This window comes from Oncorhynchus keta, chromosome 25, assembly GCF_023373465.1.
Source record: "Oncorhynchus keta strain PuntledgeMale-10-30-2019 chromosome 25, Oket_V2, whole genome shotgun sequence".
Classification (NCBI taxonomy): domain Eukaryota; kingdom Metazoa; phylum Chordata; class Actinopteri; order Salmoniformes; family Salmonidae; genus Oncorhynchus; species Oncorhynchus keta.
In genome coordinates, this window is record NC_068445.1 from 27174238 (window position 1) to 27181574 (window position 7337).

The window sequence follows — 7337 nt, forward strand, 5'->3', positions numbered from 1 at the left end:
ATACAACCTGTCTAACCTGGCTCCACTGACACCACCTTCATTAACTACTACAGTAGTGATCAGATACATACAACCTGTCTAACCTGGCTGCACTGACACCACCTTCATGAACTACTACAGTATTGATCAGATACATACAACCTGTCTAACCTGGCTGCACTGACACCACCTTCATGAACTACTACAGTAGTGATCAGATACATACAACCTGTCTAACATGGCTTCACTGACACCACCTTCATTAACTACTACAGTAGTGATCAGATACATACAACCTGTCTAACATGGCTTCACTGACACCACCTTCATTAACTACTACAGTAGTGATCAGATACATACAACCTGTCTAACCTGGCTGCACTGACACCACCTTCATTAACTACTACAGTAGTGATCAGATACATACAACCTGTCTAACATGGCTTCACTGACACCACCTTCATTAACTACTACAGTAGTGATCAGATACATACAACCTGTCTAACCTGGCTGCACTGACACCACCTTCATTAACTACTACAGTAGTGATCAGATACATACAACCTGTCTAACCTGGCTGCACTGACACCACCTTCATGAACTACTACAGTAGTGATCAGATACATACAACCTGTCTAACCTGGCTGCACTGACACCACCTTCATTAACTACTACAGTAGTGATCAGATACATACAACCTGTCTAACCTGGCTGCACTGACACCACCTTCATTAATGTTTAGCCATGTGTACTGCCAAACTTTTGCATTCCTTACTCTCCACACATCAGAAAGCTCAAACTCAGTTAATAGGCCAGACAGTCAAGTAGCTGACCGCAGGCGAGGTTCTTCAGCAGTGTGGTGTCATGATGTTGGCCTGTGGGTAAGGTTTATGACCCCCCCATAAATACCTTTCTCCCTTCCATCTCTCTCTGGCTATACTGAATGACTCTTGAATAGCCTTTGTTAAACATAGAGTCTGGGAACATCAAACAAGTGAGGGAAAGGAACCATATTTCGTTAATAGAACCATTTGAAAATATGCGTTGGTACTTAATGAATATTATGTCAGTTCGGTTGTCATCTGAGACATTATGACTGATGACAGGACGACATAAATTGTATCTGGGAAAGTTTACACATTCTAGTTATCAGATTCACATGGAATTGTTGTGCAATTTAAATGTTTAAATATAACACTATTTGTGAAAATATTAAATGTAATTTTAGCTTCCAAATGAGATTTGGGTTTTCATAAAGTTAGAGCACTGCTCAGTCAGTGGCCCGCCCCTGTGAAGAGACATGGGTTATAAACTATGAAACACACCCTTCTCTCCCTCCACTATATAAGCCCTTGACGAAAATGTAACTCTCTGTTCCAAGGACGATAGGATGACGGTCCATACGTTAAAAGGACTAACATGTCAACTACAGAACTAAGCCAACCTCAGCGTGAGCTTTGGTTGTGAATGGTGTAAACTTTTATTCATTAAAGTAGTGAGACATCCTAGCCGTTGGGTTATCAACAGCAGCTGTAAACGGGGCTAGGAAAGGACGGACAACGTTTTCTGTCTAACACACAACGACGATACTACAACGTATCCAATTTACCACCAGTGACATTCTTCCAAGGACAGGAAGATCTCGGTTAGCCATCTACGACCAACCTACCGAAGCGCAGGTCAGAGTAAATATTTATTGCATTTTCCTTTTCCAAATGGGCGGTAATTTAGAATGCATAAGATACTATACTTATGATAGCAGAGCTTCTCCCTTTGTTCCTCAGTCTTCCCGCTCTTTCACTCAAACCCTCCCGCTTTTCTTTGTGTAACCAGCTGTCATATCTGTTCCGTCCGCTAGGGAAGTTTTCCTTGATGACATCATTTGTAATCAAGGTATGATTCATTCTGTGTACATGTAATTCTGTGTGATTAGTTAGGTATTTAGTAAATAAATAATTAAACCCAATTTTGTATTGCTGATTCAACTCGTTAGCCGGGGTTCGTGAAGAATTTACAACTTTCAGATGAGACTGAAATAAGGTGACGATTAATATTGACTGCTATTGATGTAAAATATTGCTAGGTCTTTCAGAGTTTATTCGGAAGATAACAGCTCTATAAACACTCTTTCGTGGTGCCCCGACTTTCTAGTTAATTACATTTACATGATTAGCTCAATCAGGTAATATTAATTGCAGAGAAAGGATTTTATAGAATAGCATGTCATATCACTTAATCCGGCATAGCCAAAGACACGACAGCGGTCAACAGTAAAATCCAGTGTACAGTTCCAGTCCCACCCTAAAACTATACGCCCCTCTTGGTTGCACAATCTTAAGGTTTTATTTTATCAAATACAGCAATATGCTGCATAATCATTCAAAACAACAAACAAAAAACCCATAACATCCGCCTTGACCAATAAAACCCGACCCTTGACAATCTCTGTTGTAGATACCACATTAGTACCATGTGGTATCACAGTCACCATATACCACAGTCTCATTAGCCTACACTAGACTCATTAGCCTCATCACTATGTGTCTCCTGTAGAAAAACTACATTAAGTATTTTCACCGGGTGTTTGCAACCCAACTGGACAATCTTAATTTAACTTGCAAACTTCCCAAACCGCAATAACTCGCTCTCCAATAGCTCATTGGGAATAAACGGCGGTACATTCTAAATCGTTACCCTTGTGATGGGGGAAAAATGCTCAACCATACGAACAACAAGACGCTTTCATCCACGACGCATTAGCAACATTCTCATATCCTACCTTCTCTCCGACAGCGACCAGAAACTTCTCAACAATGACAGCTTCAGTAACACACTTTAAGCCGTGCCAAAGTGACAGACACGGCATCGCCATCTCCGCCAAAGCCAGGGCAATTTCGACAAGAAAAACCATATACTTAATTCTACCACAACAAATAAATAATCACCTTAGTCATGCATCAAAAAAGGAAAACCACCAAGAAATGTAAAACACTAAGGAAAAAACAGGCAATTTAACTCCAGACAACACTCGCTCATACAATTCCCAGCATGCGCCAAACACTCCAGGCATGCAGAGAGAGAGAGAGAGAGAGAGAGAGAGAGAGAGAGAGAGAGAGAGAGAGAGAGAGAGAGAGAGAGAGAGAGAGAGAGAGAGAGAGAGAGAGAGAGAGAGAGAGAGAGAGAGAGAGAGAGACTAGCAGTTAAGAGCATTGGGCCAGTAGCCAAAAAGTCGCTAGTTTGAATCCCAGAGCCAACAAGGTGAAAGATCTTCCGATGTGCCCTTGAGCAAGGCATTTCACCCTAATTGCTCCTGTAAGAGCGTCTGCTAAATGACAAAAATGTAATGGACCCACCAATGTCCCTGACCTCTTTATTATACCTTCACCCATAGAGGCCCTGAACTGAGCCTTATACAGTATGAATAGATACAGTAGACGGCTAGAGATAAGAAGCTTTGGATCCAGCTTGCCCAGGGAGTTTTCATCATTTCTATTCCACGGGATAGATACTGTATTCTTCGGTGGTTGAGTGCAGCAGGGGGGTTATTAAGAGGACTAGCTCCCCATCTTCCTTCCTCTCCTTCTCATTCCCCTACTGGGGCTCTGAAATATTGATGGTATAAATATTTCATCCACATTTAATAAAAGCGGTGGTCGTTATTAATGAGGTGACTGAGGGATCCATTGATCAAGCTTTCTGTTTTATGTCATGCAGATTTCCCCCTGCTCTGTTTCTCCAGACACTGGCTGCTTTACTGTAGCTTTCCTCTCTCGTTCGTTCCTCATATTTTTCACATTCTCTCGTTCCGATGTAGATGTGGCAGTGACGTCGGCGGGTAGTGGCAGCCTCGTTTAACCGACCTGCCCAATTAGCTGCTGTGAGAATGTACAAGAGAGCGCTGGAATTTTTGATTCCCGTAAATGGATTATGTTTAAGTCTAAATGAGGGCCTAGCTACACTGCAGTGCTCAATTTGGTAGAAAATAGGCCTGTACTGTCTAACCTTCCTTCTGTCTGTCTTTCTTTCTTTAATTTCCTTCTTTCCTTCCTACATGCTCCCTAGCTCATCTCTAAGACATTACGTTAATATAGGCAGCATACGGTCTCCTTCTCTTCCTCTCTCATTCCTCTTCCTCCTATCACTCCCTCCCTCCATTCATTCCTCCCTCCCTCCCTGTCCGGCTGCCAGATTGACTTTTCGTACCACAGAGTGTATCACAGACAAATTAGCCTCATCAAGCTAATCCACTAAATCCCAGTCGCATTATGAGTCCCCCGTCTTCCACATCCGTCTGTGTGGGGGAGGCAGGGAGGCAGGGTGGGGGGGTCAGGACAGCTGTCACCATATGACCTCCTGGGTGGGTCTCTTTGCCACGACAAAACAATGTCTACTACTCACCTCTGATACACCACTAATACCATCAGACCTGAAATCAATAAGGACATAAACAGAGAGAATTTGTTGCAAAAGGGGGCAGAAGGAAGAGAGAGAGAGAGAGAGAGAGAGAGAGAGAGAGAGAGAGAGAGAGAGAGAGAGAGAGAGAGAGAGAGAGAGAGAGAGAGAGAGAGAGAGAGACAGAGAGAGAGAGAGAGAGAGAGAGAGAGAGAGAGAGAGAGAGAGAGAGAGAGAGAGAGAGACAGAGAGACAGAGAGACAGAGAGACAGAGAGAGAGAGAGAGAGAGAGAGAGAGAGAGAGAGAGAGAGAGAGAGACAGAGACAGAGACAGAGACAGAGACAGAGACAGAGAGAGAGAGAGAGAGAGAGAGAGAGAGAGAGAGAGAGAGAGAGACAGACACAGAGACAGAGACAGAGAGAGAGAGAGAGAGAGAGACAGACAGAGAGAGAGACAGAGAGAGAGACAGAGACAGAGAGAGAGACAGACAGACAGAGACAGAGACAGAGACAGAGACAGAGAGAGAGAGAGAGAGAGAGAGAGAGAGAGAGAGAGAGAGAGAGAGAGAGAGAGAGAGAGAGAGAGAGAATCCATAGACTCTAACCACTTCTGGGAAAATTGGAAAACACTAAACAAACAACAACACAAAGAATTATCTATCCAAAATGGAGATGTATGGGTAAACCACTTCTCCAATCTTTTTGGTTCTATAACAAAGAACAAAGAGCAAAAACATATACATGATCAACTACAGATCTTAGAATCAACTATTAAAGACTACCAGAACCCACTGGATTCTCCAATTACATTGAATGAGTTACAGGACAAAATAAAAACCCTCCAACCCAAAAAGGCCTGTGGTGTCGATGGTATCCTCAATGAAATGATCAAATATACAGACAACAAATTCCAACTGGCTATACTAAAACTCTTTAACATCATACTTAGCTCTGGCATCTTCCCCAATATTTGGAACCAAGGACTGATCACCCCAATCCACAAAAGTGGAGACAAATTTGACCCCAATAACTACCGTGGGATATGTGTCAACAGTAACCTTGGGAAAATCCTCTGCATTATTATTAACAGCAGACTCTTACATTTCCTCAATGAAAACAATGTACTGAGCAAATGTCAAATTGGCTTTTTACCAAATTACCGTACAACAGACCATGTATTCACCCTGCACACCTTAATTGACAACCAAACAAACCAAAACAAAGGCAAAGTCTTCTCATGCTTTGTTGATTTCAAAAAAGCCTTCGACTCAATTTGGCATGAGGGTCTGCTATACAAACTGATGGAAAGTGGTGTTGGGGGTAAAACATATGACATTATAAAATCCATGTACACAAACAACAAGTGTGCGGTTAAAATTGGCAAAAAACACACACATTTCTTCACACAGGGTCGTGGGGTTAGACAGGGATGCAGCTTAAGCCCCACCCTCTTCAACATATATATCAACTTACTGGCGCGGGCACTAGAAAAGTCTGCAGCACCCGGCCTCCCCCTGCTAGAATCCGAAGTCAAATGTCTGCTGTTTGCTGATGATCTGGTGCTTCTGTCACCAACCAAGGAGGGCCTACAGCAGCACCTAGATCTTATGCACAGATTCTGTCAGATCTGGGCCCTGACAGTAAATCTCAGTAAGACCAAAATAATGGTGTTCCAAAAAGGTCGAGTCACCAGGACCACAAATACAAATTCCATCTCGACACTGTTGCCCTAGAGCACACAAAAACTATACATACCTTGGCCTAAACATCAGCGCCACAGGTAACTTCCACAAAGGTGTGAACGATCTGAGAGACAAGGCAAGAAGGGCATTCTATGCCATCAAAAGAAACATACATTTCAACATACCAATTAGGATTTGGCTAAAAATACTTGAATCAGTCATAGAGCCCATTGCCCTTTATGGTTGTGAGGTCTGGGGTCCGCTCACCAACCAAGACTTCACAAAATGGGACAAACACCAAATTGAGACTCTGCACGCAGAATTCTGCAAAAATATCCTCCGTGTACAACGTAAAACACCAAATAATGCATGCAGAGCAGAATTAGGCCGATACCCACTAATTATCAAAATCCAGAAAAGAGCCATTAAATTCTACAACCACCTAAAAGGAAGCGATTCACAAACCTTCCATAACAAAGCCATCACAAACAGAGAGATGAACCTGGAGAAGAGTCCCCTAAGCAAACTGGTCCTGGGGCTCTGTTCACAAACACAAACACACCCTACAGAGCCCCAGGACAACAGCACAATTAGACCCAACCAAATCATGAGAAAACAAAAAGATAATTACTTAACACATTGGAAAGAATTAACAAAAAAACAGAGCAAACTAGAATGTTAGTTGGCCCTACACAGAGAGTACACAGCGGCAGAATACCTGACCACTGTGACTGACCCAAAATTAAGGAAAGCTTTGACTATGTACAGACTCAGTGAGCATAGCCTTGCTATTGAGAAAGGCCGCCGTAGGCAGACATGGCTCTCAAGAGAAGACAGGCTATGTGCTCACTGCCCACAAAATGAGGTGGAAACTGAGCTGCACTTCCTAACCTCCTGCCCAATGTATGACCATATTAGAGAGACATATTTCCCCCAGATCACACAGATCCACAAAGAATTCGAAAACATATCCAATTTTGAAAAACTCCCATACCTACTGGGTGAAATTCCACAGTGTGCCATCACAGCAGCAAGATTTGTGACCTGTTGCCACGAGAAAAGGGCAACCAGTGAAGAATGAACACCATTGTAAATACAACCCATATTTATGCTTATTTATTTTATCTTGTGTCCTTTAATTATTTGTACATTGTGTATATATATATATATATATATATATAATATGACATTTGTAATGTCTTTACTGTTTTGAAACTGTTGTATGTGTAATGTTTACTGTTAATTTTTGTTGTTTTTCACTTTATTTCATGGTGCTGCCTGATT